The sequence below is a fragment of the Saccopteryx leptura genome, chromosome 2 (assembly GCF_036850995.1).
Source record: "Saccopteryx leptura isolate mSacLep1 chromosome 2, mSacLep1_pri_phased_curated, whole genome shotgun sequence".
NCBI classification, from domain to species: Eukaryota; Metazoa; Chordata; class Mammalia; order Chiroptera; family Emballonuridae; genus Saccopteryx; species Saccopteryx leptura.
The window spans coordinates 148,510,316-148,525,670 of NC_089504.1; the positions used below are offsets into that span (position 1 = coordinate 148,510,316).

The following is a 15,355-nucleotide window of genomic DNA, read 5'->3' on the forward strand; positions in this document are numbered from 1 at the left end:
TGGGGCAAGTTCTCTATAGTTGAGATATCACTTTAATCTATTAAATATTTTCTTGTGATGGGGTAGTACATGCTCACTGCAGCGTTATTTCTAACAGAAAAAAAAAAGGACACCTTTAATGTGCAACAGGGATGTGGGTGAATAAATCAGTGTACATCCACCTGGTGTCATTAAAAATAATGTGTCAGAGAAATACCTGGTGACATAGATAAAAGTTACAAAAAGGTACTATTTCAATTTTTGTAGAAGAAAATATTTATGTGTATGCCTAGAAGATCATCTGAAAGAGTACATACCTATGTCAAAACAGTGGTTTTAATTTTTTTTTCTTTCCTTATCTGTATTTTCTATTTCCTACAATACTTTTGTGGTAAGAAAAAGCATAATGAGAACTTATACCTGTTGAAAATTACCTATGACCAGGTCACATGCATCAATGTTTCTGCTCTATTGTGATTCCTACTTAATGTTCAGCAGCTGTAGCTTCAGAGAACAAAGCCCTCTTCTGACTTCTTGGCTGGGAAATGACTGATTTCACCTGATTTGAGGTACAGTGATTGCTGTTCCTTCTTAGCAATAGTCATTTATTTAGCAAATATTTATTGAGCATCTACTATGTGCTGTGCACTATTCTTCAGTCTGAGAATTATAGCGACACATAATGCTATACTAGCCACAAAAGTCTTATTAGAATGAGGCACGTATAGTCACTTACACATTTTTTGTAGGCCAGTTGTCCACATTCCCAGGCTTGGGACTCAACATCCTTGATTGGGATCACTTCCCAGCCTCTGCACATTCTCTCTGACAACACAGTCTCAGACTAGCCTTGTGAAGGAAGCATGGCTCCGGCCCCATACCACCATTTGTTTTTCAGTGAGAAACAAAAATAAAAATAACAACTGAAAGTTTTTTTTTTCTAATCCTAAAAATCCTGTGTACTCATTGGAGAAAAATTGGAAGAAACAGAAAAATTATAAAGAATCACAGAATGCCATTCATCTTACTGGTAAATTATATTTCTGCTCAAAAAATAAATCCTTTGCAGTGAGGAACCTGAGAAATTTGCCAAAAGATGATTTTCTCTCTGTCGTAATTATGTAATGAGAGAAATAGGCAGACCTTTTTTTAATACTCTGAAATTCTCAGCCTTCGGAATGAAACAAGCAAAGGAAATTTTGCTTTATAAAAGTCAATGTCAATGTGTCAAAGCCTTGCATCTGGCATTATAGTTACTTTGTGCAATTTTAGTTATAAATGGTAGGTGCTCTGATTTTTAGTTTGCTCATTATTAGCTGAAGGGATCATCTAATTTAATTCCTAAATGCTATTATATCTGTTAAAACTGAGGCTAATTTTCTTTCTGTGATAAATACAGATAGTATTTAACAAATCAGCATAGAGAACTATATGCAGCATTCAGACTCCTATTCTTTTCCTTTAAAAAATATGCTTTTCTAGGCCCCGGCTGGGTAGCTCAGTTGGTAAGAGCTAAGTTGGTTAGAGCCAAAGTTGCGGGTTTGATCCCCAGTCAGGACACATACAAGAATCAACCAATGAATGCATGAGTAAGTGGAACAACAAACTGTCTCTCTCTCTCTATCAATATATATATCTCTCTCTCTGCGCGCGCGTGCGCGCGCACACACACACACACACACACACACACTATATATATGCTTTCCTGTAGCAGTAATTAATTTATCATACTTTGTAAAGGTATCTGATTATTCAAAGAAATATTTTATTTGAAATCATCATTAATTGCCAACCAACATTAACACAAAATAAAGAGAAAATAATAAACTCTGTTATGTGCCAGCACCATTGCAAATACTTATTCGATGAATTTCAGCAAATACAAGGCCCTCTGTAGTAGATGTTCCATGTGTAATTTGCTCTGGAATGCTGACCTTTCTTTCAGTTTCTGATAGTGAAAAGAAACATCACATTTATATAGGAGAAGATAAAAGGACCTCTGGAAAGATCCAAGAAAGTGGACTTGGTAATAAGATCCAACACTTATTGCATCCTCACTATATACCAGGCTTCTCAGTTAATTCTTGCAAGGCTCGAAGAGGTGGCCATTAACATCCCCATATTCTAATGAGGGCAGTGGGGCTTAGCTTGTTTCTATAACTTGCCCAAGATTAGTGGTAGAACCAGATCTCTCACCCAAGTCTGTCTCCCTCTGATCTCATGCTGAACAATTAACTCTAATGCTTCCCATTAGGGAGTAGAAGGGTCAGTCGTCATTGAAATTCCATTCAGCATATGTTGTTAGTCCTGGCCGCACTCCCAGAGCCATGATGCGGTTGCTCTCCTCCAGGAATTTGTGGTCTTATTTGAAATAATTATAGGCTATAAGACAGTATATAATTCAATTTCAAATTGGATATAACCAAGAACCAAAATATTTGCAACAGAAAACACGTACTTTGGGTATTCAAAAATTCCAATACAAGCAGAATTTTAGGTCTCACTCATTTTTGTTGAACAACTATCTGACTGAACAAAATGAATTGTGTACAAATAAAAATATAACTAGGGAGAAACAATTTGAAGGGTCAGGGATGAAAATAAATATCAGAACTAAGTAATGATAATGTGAACCCAGTGGGTCATTTTATCCATGGCATTCACAATGAAGAACTGTAAGAAAAGAAATTAGTATTCCTTTCCTGGCACATACAAAGGTTCTGAAACATCCTCTAATTCTATGCCAAAAGGCAAGGTACGTAAAAAAAAAAAAAAAAAATCAGAGCATTGAATAAAGAGTCACATCTTTGTGTTCTAGTGCCAGAACTTTTATTTATTAACTGTATGTATGATTTTGCATAAGAGACCTGCTCTTTCAGAATTTCAGCTTCCCTATTTGTAAAATGGAAATGTAGTACCATTATAAGCACTGTTTGATTTCACAGTGTTAACTGAGATGACATGTGTGGAAAGGGCTTTGGGAACTCTAAAGCCATAGAAGAGTACGACATTGAGTCCCCATCATGTGTTATTCATCTTTATTGCCTTGTGCCTTGGACATAATCTGACACAGCACAGATGTTTAACAAATGTTTGTTGAACCTAATAGAACTGAAGCTAGGTTTATGTACAAAATAAACAGAGCCGGAGAAGTGTCTCCCACAGTGATGTTTGCACTAATTATGTGGCTCTCCCAAGCCTGGTTGTACCACAGTACAGCAGATCCTCTGTGGCTCACTCAACCTGCCTTCTCTTTGTGGTGCTCTCTCAGCTGCGACAGGCTGAGGTGAGACACCCGTCTGCGTGCCCACGTTTCTCAAAACCTTACCTTGAAGCCAGCATGTTGTGGGGGACATCCTGTGTGGAGACCTTTAATTAGAACTGATGATTGGCAATCCCAGTATACACTGAGGAGTACCCAAAGGAGATTTGAACTATAGAGAAAGGCAAAATAAATAACAACAACAACAATAATAATAAGTACTCTTTCCAGAAAGTTTTGACGTGCTGTTACTTGCCTCTTGAATTGTGACAAAAACGCATGGTAGGAAACCAAGGAAGATTTCCATGAAAGCTGTTGTGAAGAAGAGGTCAGGTACAGATCTAAACAAGTTGCTAGAGGATGAGTCTGCTCGTTGGCATTTCATACTTTACAGAGACAGCAGGGTGATGGAAAGAAAACATGCTGGTGTGGCAGTTGTCCACATTATTTCAAAATAGAATTTTTCATTGACTCAATTATGTTTATTAAAACTCTTGGACATCTAAATTCCTCTTTTCTAAATTCCCTTCGCTGGGAAGGCATTGAGAATCTTAGTTCTATTTTCACAAGTAGAATATGCATCGACCCAGTGGGTATCAAAATTTGTTTGTTTGTTTGTTTGTTTCTGTAGGGTCTGTATGGGGTAAAGCTAAGTGGGCAGGCTTTCCAGACAGGGTTATCTTGATAACGTCAGTGTAGCCTAGATGGGAGGTCCAGAAACTTGATATTATGATGTTCCAGAGTTATCATGATGCATGTAGAATGATTTATGATATAAATCAAAAAGAATACCTATTTAACAATTTAAAGCAAAAATCAAGTGGATCAGAGCTTGATATCAATCTAATCACATTCTCTGCCTATCAGAAAGCTTTGGGAAGCCAAGTTTACAATCACAGATGTTTAGTAAGTGGGAAATACTAAGGAAGAGTACATATTCAATAGTTTGGTTTGTTTAATATTTAGTGGCATCAAGCTCATAGCATGGCAGATCCATTACCACAAAAGAGGTATGTCTGCCAATAAGACCACAATAAGGTTGGTTGGATATGGCACTGTCATCCCTGGGCAACAGATACAAAGCAGTTATTCAGTGAAATCTTAAGTTACACAGAAATACAGTGGCATCATGATTCTGCCCCAATCAGAAAATTATTCTTTCTTTTTATTTTCCTTGTTATTGAATTTAGTGAGGTAACACTGGTTAACAAAATTATACAGGTTTCAGGTACACAATTCTACAACACATCATCTGTACACTGTATTATGTGTTCACCACCCCAAATCAAGTCTCCATCCATCACTATTTATCCCCACTAATCCCTCCTCCACCTCCATCCCTCCCTCCTCCCCCTGGCAGTCACCACACTGTTGTCGTGTGTGTGTGTGTGTGTGTGTGTGTGTGTGTGTGTGTGTGTGTGTGTGTTTCTGAAGTTAGAAGTGGTGAGGCAGTCAGACTCCTGCATGTGCCCAACTGGGATCCACCCAGCATGCCTACCAGGGGGCAGTGGTCTGCCCATCTGCAGCATTGCTCTGTTGCTGCTGGAGCCATTCTAGAGCCTGAGGCAGAGGCCATGGAGCCATCCTCAGCACCCAGGCCAACTTTGCTCCAATGGAATGCTGCGGGTGAGGAAGAAAGAGATAAAGAGGAAGGAGAGGGGTAAGGGTGGAGAAGCAGATAGGCTCTTCTCCAGTGTGCCCTGATCGGGAATCGAACCCGGGACTTCCACACACCAGGCCAACAATCTACCACTGAGCCAACCGGCCAGGGCCAGACTCTGTTGTCCTTTGTGTTCATAAGTTTTTTTCTCCTTTTTTTCTTTTTTGCTCAATCCCTACACCCAGCCTCTGAAACTCACTGTCCCTCAGAAAATTACTCTTTCTATTAAAGACAACCCCTCCCTCTTCTATTATCAGTACAGTAACAGAAAACATAAAGGCAGATCATAAATAAGGTAGAAAGGTGATCATGCAGAGAGACAGAGAACACAGAACTCTTATTAGAAAGAGATACAAGAAAGCTGCAAACCCACCTGGTGAGAAAAGCCAGTCCTGAGAAGTAAGCATTTTGTAGAATAAAGCATAATGATAAATATGCATATTGAAAGTAAACTGAATAATTATATAAGCAAAAATTGAGTTCTGTTTAACCATTCTGATGAAAAAATATTCCACCAAAGACAGTCATGAGACAAAAATCGTGTAACATACACAGAAGAGGGTTAGCAGAACGATGGCAACGTCTCACCCAAGTCAAGGAACAGGACACATACCAGCACTGCAAAGGTCCTGTGTACCCCTCCAGTCACTAACTTTCCTGTGGTAACCACACTTCGGACTTCTAATAGCATGGATTAGTCTGCCTATATTTATACTTTATATAAATAAATATATACTCTTTATGTCTGGATTCTGTTGCTTACTTTATGCTTGAGAGATCCATCTATATTTTTGCATGAAGTTAGAGATTATCCGCACTGCTCTATAGTATTCCACTGTGTGACTAAATAAATCAGTTTATTTAGTAATTTTAATGTTGATAAGTTCTATTTTAAGTTGGCTAAAAGTTTTCATCACAAGCCCTGGCCAGTTGGCTCAGTGGTAGAGTGTCTGCACAGTGTGTGAAAGTCCCGGGTTTGATTCCTGGTCAGGGCACAGAGAAGAAGTGACTATGTGCCTCTCCACCCCTCTCCCTGCCCCTTCTCTGTCTCTGTTTCTCTCTTCCCCTCCTGCAGCCATGGCTCAACTGATTCAAGCTCATGGTTCCTGGGCGCTGAGGATGGCTACGTGGACTTCCTCCACCTCAGGCGTTAAAAATAACTTGATTGTGAGCATGGCCCCAGGTGGACAGAACATTAGCCCCAACCAGGGGCAGCCAGGCGGATCCCAGTTGGGGCAAATGCAGGAGTCTGTCTCTCTATCTCCCCTCCTCTCACTTGGAAAAGAAGAAAAAAAAGTAATCAAAAGTTTTCACGACAAATGAATGTTGAATTAATCCAATACTTTTTCTACATTTAAGATGGTCATGTGAATTTACTCTTTCTGTGCATGTGATGAACAGAGTTTATGACTTTTGAATGTTAAACCACACTTGCACATTTAGATTAAACTGCACTCCGTTCACTGTGTCACTGGGTCTGATTTCTCATATTTTGTTAACACTTTTTAATAAGATTTATGAGAAAGGTGGGTTTTCAATTTTCTTCCTCAGAATGCTTGTCAGATTATTAAAAGCAAGTTTATGCAGCTTTTATTTTTTAAAATGTCTAGAGCCCTGGCCGAGTAGCCCAGAGCATCACCTCAATACACCAAGGTTGAGGGTTCAATCCCTGGTCAGGGTACGTTATAAGAATCAACCAATGAATGCATGAATAAGTGGAACAACAAATCGATGTTCCCTTCTCTCTCTTTCTTCCTCTCACTCTAAAATCAATAAATAAAAATAAAGAATACAATAAAATATAAAAATGTCTGGAAAGCTCTGCTTTGATTTCTATCTCTTAAAGAATTATACAAGACAGGTGTTATTTATTCTTAAGTGTTTAAAAGAATTCATTGAGAAGTTCTCTGGGCCTGAGTTTTTCTTTGAGAAGAGATTTTTAAATAATAGATTCAAATTTTTAATACATACAGAATTATTAATATTATCTTTCTTCTTCTGTCAGCTCTGGTAATTTGTGTTTTTCGGAGAACTTGTCTATTTCATCCAAATCGCACATTTATCTGTATAACATTATTTTTAGAATACTTTTATTGTGCAATCTAGAGTGATATCCTCCTTTTCTTTGTTGTTGCTAATTTGTGGTTTTTGTATGTTTTTATCATTCTTGTTAGGATTTTATCAATATTGTGAATCTTTCAGAGACACAATTTTTGGACTTACTGATTTTCTCTATTATATGTTCAGTTTTTATTTCCTCGATTTTAGTTTTTATCTATTGCTTATTTCTTTAAGTTTACTGCTCTTTTTCTACCTTCTTAAGATCAACATGTTATTGATCTTTAGATTTTTTTCTTTTTAATATATGCACTTATGGCTACATATTTCTTTTAAGTATTATTTTAGTATTTTCCCACAAGCTTTGAAATGTATTTTTTATACTTGATCTTAGTCAAAAAGCCCAGAAGTGATTAAATATATTTTTTAATTATTCAATTTAAAATATGTTCCACTTTGTTTTGTTCTTTTTCTTTTACTCTATGGATTATTAGAGTGTATTGTTTAATTTTTAGGCAGTTGAGTTTTTTTCTATTTTGTTATTGATCTCTAACTTACTTCCAGGGTGATTAGAAAAGATATTCTGAAAAATTTTAATATTTTGAAACTGTGGAGACTCTCTTTGTATTATAAAATATTGATTTTAATACTTCACAAAATCAATGTGAGTTGGACATTAGCAGGTATAATTTTGTATGCATGGCAATTAGAACAGATCTGTTAATTGTGCTGTTTATATCTTATATATCCTTTTCTTTTTTATTACTTGTTCTACCAGCTATTGAGAAAGATATGTTACTGACTCCCATAGTGATTGTTGACTTGTACATTTTTCCTTTATTTCTGTCCATTTTTTTGTTTAGTTTATTTTGAAACAATGCTGTTGGATGCATAGAGATGTAGGATTATAATATCTTATTATTAGATTATCACATTTATAATTATGAACTTCCTCTCTTTATCTCTAGTAATATTTCTTGCCTTAAGTTTATGTTGCCTGATTGATCTTGGTAGGGTTACACCAGCTTTTTTGTTGTTGTTAGTGTTCACATGGTTTGTCTTCCCTTTTACATTAAGTATTTCTTTATCATTATAGTTAAAGCATATATTCAATAGTTGGGTTTGTTTTCATCTAGTCTGACAATCATAGTCTTTTAGTTCACTGTATTTAATATAATTACATAGTTGAGTTTCTGGCTACCATCTTATTTTCAGTTTTTTTTAGGCTCCTCTCTTTTATATTCTTTTTTTTTTTTTTTTTTTAGCTAGGGAGACAGAGACATAGAGAGAGAGAAAGAGAGACGGATAGATAGGGACCGACAGGCAGGAAGGGAGCATTGTGGCACCTTAGTTGTTCATCGATTGCTTTCTCATATGTGCCTTGACCGGGGGCTGCAGCAGAGCGAGTGACCCCTTGCTCAACCCAGCAACCTTAGGCTCAAGCCAGCAACCTTGGTCTTCAAGGCAGTGACCTTAGGACTCAACCAGCAACCATGAGGATCATGTCTGTGATCCTACACTCAAGCCAGTGACTTCACGCTCAAGCCAGATGAGCCCATGCTCAAGCCAGCGACCTTGGGGCCTTGAACTTGTGTCCTCTGCATCCCAGTGTGACACTCTTTCCACTGTGCCACTGTGTGGTCAAGCTATATTCCTTTTTTCTGTGTTACTTTTTTTCTCTTTTTGCCTCTTTTAGATTATTATAATTTTTATTATGTAATGTTTTTATTTAACAATTTGCAAATTATGTTTCTATTCTGATAGTAGTTATCCTAGAGATTACATTGTATATCCTTGACTTATTACAGAATTATGCAAATTATTATTTTTACCGCTTCTCTGATATTCTTTGACCCTGAAACCTTTTTTACTGTTTAAGTCATGATTTTTGTGTTCTTCTTCCTCTGCCTGGTAGTTCTACATAGTAGCTTTTATACTACAGAGAACATTACAATTATTGTTTTGTACAGTCAATAATAATTTATAAATATCCATTTCCAGTGGGGTTTTTTTCCCTCTCTGCATTTTCTTAGGAAATAAACTTGCAACACAGCCACTATGTAAGTAAAGTGTGCTAGTTTAAATATATTTTAGATCAAATTTTGATTAAGTAGTCACCAGAAATAGGTTGTAAGTTTGTGTTAAACAACTTCAGTTTTGAGGTCAGGCAATAATACTGAGTTTTCAATAAAGTACTGAATTTACTCTGTCAAATTCGAACACTTACTGAATGGTGTTTTGCTGTTTTCAAAGAGCATTAATAGTCAGCCCTTAGTTGATTCCCTTTTATGGATAAGCCAAAAAAGACAAAGAAGTAAGGATAAAGGGAGGAAAGAGGTTTGCCAACATTTACACACCATACAGTGAACTCAATTCCCTTGTGCCTACTTTAATCCTCTGATTATCTGTATTAACTAAAAATACTTAAAATAACTCATGTGGCCCTGGCTGGTTGGCTCAGTGGTAGAGCGTCGGCCTGGCGTGTGGAAGTCCGGGGTTCGATTCCCGGCCAGGGCACACAGGAGAAGCGCCCATCTGCTTCTCCACCCCTCCCCCTCTCCTTCCTCTCTGTCTCTCTCTTCCCCTCCCGCAGCCAAGGCTCCATTGGAGCAAGGATGGCCGGGGTGCTGGGGATGGCTCTGTGGCCTCTGCCTCAGGCGCTAGACTGGCTCTGGTTGCAACAGAGCGACGCCCCAAATGGGCAGAGTATCGCCCCCTGGTGGGCATGCCGGGTGGATCCCGGTCGGGCGCATGCGGGAGTCTGTCTGACTGCCTCCCCGTTTCCAGCTTCAGAAAAATACAAAAAAATAAAAAATAAAAAATAAAATAAAATAAAATAACTCATGTTTATAAAGGTAAATGTGCCTGTAGGAAAAACATTCCTCAAAATACATAGTTTAATGTCAACTTCTGAAATGACAACCTTCTTCCTGCTTCTTATAGCTCCTTTTCACTAGATTTTTAAAAATCAAAACATACATAAACAGCTGACTGTAGCAAACATAGTAAGTTTCATCACGATTGGAGGCTCATGTTAAAGCCATGCATAAGTAGGGAAGGGAAAGTGAGACTGATAATATAATGTTAATTTTAGTCTTTCTGCTTAGTTTTTCTTTCCAGGCACTGGACTGAACTTAGTTTTCAGAGCCAGGAATGATGACTGTTTATGTATCTAAATTTATTAATACTCTGCTCATAGAAATTTTTAGGAACAATTAATTCCAAGATTATTTTAGGAACTTTGCACTGGTGAAATCTAGATTGCATTCAGGGGAAAGCCAACAAACACAGACTGTATAGAGCCATTAACAATGTAATTTTTGGTGTATGCAAGACTCCTCTACTTATGTGGCGTAGGGCAGAGTAGGTGTTTACGAAGGCTAATTAAATAAATAAAAAGTACCTCAATATCTAGCTATCGCTCCTCAGTTTACCCAAAGGCCTGGCACAAAGCAAAGTAGGGTAGTTTGGAGCATGGATAAAAATTTGGTTTCTGGTTCTCCAATCTTCTTCACCCCCTACTACAAATTTAACAAACTGCTAAAGTAAACTGCTGCTTCCATGACTCCCCAGCAGACGAGCTCCTGCTCCTCCACAAGGAAGGCTTGCCCACCGTCACACCGTGAAGAGAAAGCCTGTGTGGTTTGGGATCGCAATTAACCTGCTTTGAGACATTTGTGCCCTCTCTCCGCTTCTCTCCAAGAATTCCTGCTGCGCACAATCTCTGCTATAAACAGCAGGCTTCAGTGGCCCTGACCCTACCCCATGTCTTTGTCACCCTGTTCTGGGCAGACCAGGAGCAGACTCATGGACCACCGTCAGACTCTCTCAACAATTCGAGCCAAATTACAGAAACTACATTCAGCGGTCATGGACTGCCGCTGAAAGCTCACGTCCAGGAGGGGCTGAGGTTGGCACCGGGCACGCCAAAGTCAAGTACAACGATAGTTACTTGAGAACAAAGTTATAAATAATCCGAGGAAACCAAGTCTGTAGAGAAAAGAAATTGGACATGCTTTAAAAGACAAGGAGAAGAGTCAAAAGAGAAAGAATAAAAAATAAAAAAAAGAAAGAAAGAAGGAAAGGAAGGAAGGAAGGAAGGAAGGAAGGAAGGAAGGAAGGAAGGAAGGAAGGAAGGAGGGAGGGAGGGAGGGAGGGAAGGAAAGGAAGGAAAGAAAGAAAGAGAAAGAGAGAGAACGAAAGAAAGAAAAGAAAAGAAAGAAAGAAAGAAAGAAAGAGAAAGAAAGAAAGAAAAGAAAAGAAAGAAAAGAAAGAAAGAAAGAAAAAAGAAAGAATCAGTGTCTAACCAACTTGGGTTTCTGACTTTCTATTTCTGGATGCTATGAAGTCCATCTGGACTTTGTTTTCTGCTGTTGGACGTCTGTAACATTGCTGGCTTTATCCTCAGAGTTAATTCCTCTTTTTAATTTGAGCTAATTCCAGCGAGATTTGACCCATAGCAACCAACAATCCCCTAACAAGTGTCTGTCCCCACAGGCACGCAGCGCCTCAGAGAGGAGCGGCCCTTCTGTCTCCTGAGAGGGCAGAAAATGACCTGAAAACCTTCCATACTAGCAAGAGCTTGGTTTGCTGACTTTCCCAGTAACATTTAAGAAAAGCACTGCAGTGGGAAGGCAACATTAGATACTAAGAAATAACAATTCATGAGGCCATTTTTAGCATCAGTTGGAATATATTTTAGGAGGAGCCTTCCCAGAGTACCTTCTATGGTTTCAGTGGCTGACCACTTATTCTGCCTAAAAGGGCTACTTATCATTAGAGATGAGCCTTTCCCTGTCCCCTGGACTCCACACACGCACCATATCAACTCTTCTATCAAATTATAAGTGCCTTGAAAATAGGGCTTATGTTTCCACCACCATTACTTAGCACCTGTGCAGTGTCTGCTAACTAGATCATTTATTTCAATGGATATGTGTCTTATATGTAATTTGAAGAAATATTCTTTCTCTACCTCCCATGAATATTTTGAGAATGTTGGGGCCTGATATTCAGATATCACCTTTTCAGAACCCCTGCTTTTCCCTTTACCATTCCTTCTGGACTTCCATTTATCCTTGGATTTCTGTGAGCTCTGCTAACATTGTTTGAAGAACAAGAAGAAAAGAGAAAAGCAGTATTATTAGCCTTTACTTAGCCCTGGAAAAGAAGACTTAGTGATGGCCCACCCACATTCAGAAAGTCACAATTAAAGAGCCAGTATAAGCAATTGAAAGGGATTTTGAAAGCAATTTTCTGAGCCAACAACACAACCTCTCATTCTATCCAGGCACTCGCAACATCGGCCGCAAGTTCACAAGTTCACACCCATTTCATGCCAGTCATAAAACTGACTTTCTGATGAAGACACAGCAGGCATATAGCACTTTTACTTCAATGCTGGTGTAAGTATACAAACCCACTGGCTCCAAAGGGCTTACTGTGCAATATTTAACTCTTCCCTTAGAAAAGGGGTCATTCTCACAGATTTGATCTAAGGCCATGAGGGAATATTAATATAAATTCTCAAGTACAGGACTATTCATAAATACTGTTTTAGAAAGATTATTTCCATGTGTAAAGGACTGCTTTTTCTGAGAGGCTACCATTAACATTTTATTTCTCTTTTCTGTGTCATTGAAGGCAAGAGTAATATACAGAACCCTCAAAAATTATATGTGGAAATAAAAGAAAAAATTTTTTGAGCATATATGGTTCTCTAGCTTATTATGTATTTGTCTTTCCTAGTACAATAGTATCATTTATTTTCTAAATATTTGTTTTTACAGAATGAGTCATTGTTAATGTAGAAACCAGACGAATCATTAATTCATCCATCAATCAATATAGTTGTTTTCCTTTTTCTTATATGTGTTTATCATTTTACTAAAAAGATTTTAGAAATTTTTCATTTGGCGTACTTTTCTCCTTTGGTTGTTTTGTTTGGTTTACAGATAATATAATAAAGCTATCATTAACTTTCTATTGGTTCAGATTCCTGTTCACAATATTGAGTTAGAAACAGTCACATACAATCCTCCAGTATCTGCAGTGTGATGCCTTCCACACAGGAGATAAACAGAGTCCAGAAAGGATAGGATAGAAATAAGTTTTTTTCTGGTTTAAGAAAAGGCCAATTACACTTTGGATTCTGGTGATAAATCCATAGGAGTTGACTTTGCTTATTATTTGATCATCTTGTTCCAATAATTCTGAAGAATCTAGTTATCCCATCTTAAATATAACCACCTAGGAGAATGAGTTTATTTTAATATATTAATTTGTGGGGTACATCTTTTATTATATGTTCCAGATGGCTCCAAAGGAAAAAAAATTGGAGTAGAAAGGAACAAAATTACTTGGAACCAAACAATGATTTTAGCAGGGAAAACACTGACCTGGGAGTCAAGAGAACTGAATGCTAGTCACCAGTTACTTGAATACCTTCTGTTGTTTATTTGGCTTTCTTGTACCTCAGTTTCCCCTCTAATAAAATGAGATTCTTCTCATGACTGAAATCTTATTCTAAAACGCATTGACCCTGTTCTTTTTATTTATCTTTTGACTCAAACTTGTGACATTAAATCTTCCTAATTATTATGCATTTAACAATCTAATGTTAAATGTTCAGTAGTCATCTAATGTTAATGTTCAGTAGTCATCATATATACTGCTCACAAAAATTAGGAGATATTTCAAAATGAACATGAAGCGATAAAATATCCCCTAATTTTTGTGAGCAGTGTATTAACTGTGATAATTATTATAAGCTGCCTTAATATTTCCCATTCTAATTACGTCAGTGGAAAAAACTGTGAATTTAAAAGGTTTGGATTTATTATGCATTATTTCTAAGAAAAGAACTCAGAAATAATTTGTCATAGTTAGTAGCTTCTATCTAAAACCACTACACTATTGACCCCCAGATAATTCCAAAGAAACTAAATTGTTCTTACCAAATTTTCTTTCTAATGTATCCATATTATAGACTTATAGACTACCTGCTCATTAAAACATGTAGTCTACCCAAATCATATTTCAACATCATTATCTTTGAAACATTTGAAACAATTTCAATGCTCAGAAAAAGTCTGGTGAGCATGGTTACAAATGGAGATTTTCAGATACAATATATCAAGTGATATAAGTAAATTAAAACATTTGTGATGTGTTTTACCATTTTTTGTGGGTGTTTTCATCATGTCTTGTAATAATAATAATAGTGAATGGTGCAAAGAAACTAGATTATTTTACCTTTTCCCTCCACCACTCTGCCCAGAACTGCATTGACAATTTTCCAGTCTGCACACTGCCAGTCTACAAGTGGCCTTTGTGATGTCATAGGGGATTCTAGGGTTCCTTTCAGGGCCAGTGTGTTGTAGTAGTTGGACGAACCATAAAGTTGCCATTATTGGAAAGACATGATTGCCTACCAGCAGTTTTGTATGGCTCCAGCTAAAGAGTCATGGATTTGAATTCCAGCCCCAAGAGTCACTGGCATGCCTTGGTCTGTGAAGTAGGAACACCTATTTTGTAGGGTTGATGCGAGGCTCAGCAATGGCACATAGAAGCATGGTGTCCGGCAATAGTAAATGTTCAACAAATAGTTAATAATGCAACATTATTATCAATGTAAGTAACTTAGGGAGTTTCTACACTTTCTCTTTAGCAATCTCTGCATATATGGCAAAGGTGACGGGTGTTGTGATCAAGAGGAATGGAAACTATTTGGCAAGCATCATTTTTAAAGACCCAATAGCTTTAAAGGCCTTCCATTCCTGTCCTGTATGCTCTGGTGTGTTCTAGTAAGGTCACAGATCAAGTTTGACACATACTGGGCAGAATATCTAAATAAGAAATGTACTGAAACAAATCATGAACAGAGTTAAAAAAAAAAATCAAAGTGCCCAGCAAACATTCTGAACTTTTGGCAGATGAAGTGGACTGTCTGAATCCCCAGGACTCTGGGTTATTAATAGAGACTCATTTTGCCATATTTTGGGAAGTTATATATTTATATATCATACAGTGTGTGTGAGAGGCTTTCAAGGCTCAATGGCTTTTTGAAAAATGTGTTACTGTGGAACAGAGCAGGGCAAGGAGGATGCCACTTTGTCATCTGTGTGGCACCTACCACACCGCACTCATTAAGTGCTGAGGAAAAGCTGCGGGCAGCGGCACTGCCTGGAACGCAGCTCCCATCTGCTCTGCCAGAAGCCACGGTGAAGTCACGAGTTGCACAACAGTAGTAATTCGCAGCTATTTATGACCATTTTTAATAGCAAAGCTCTAGATTAGAAGGCTGTGTTTACATGCCATACAGCGGAATGGTTCTGTGAATCTTTCCCACAGTAACGTGTGGTCAAACCAACCAGCCAATTAATGAAAAATCCACC

The 15,355-nt window shown here is 37.7% G+C and overlaps 1 protein-coding gene across 3 annotated transcripts in view; it reads left to right on the forward strand.

The window, feature by feature from the left end:
* PCED1B (PC-esterase domain containing 1B) overlaps positions 1 to 15,355 on the forward strand; it is a 155,198-nt gene that overhangs the window by 5,904 nt on the left and 133,939 nt on the right. The gene's annotated exons all lie outside the window — the stretch shown is intronic.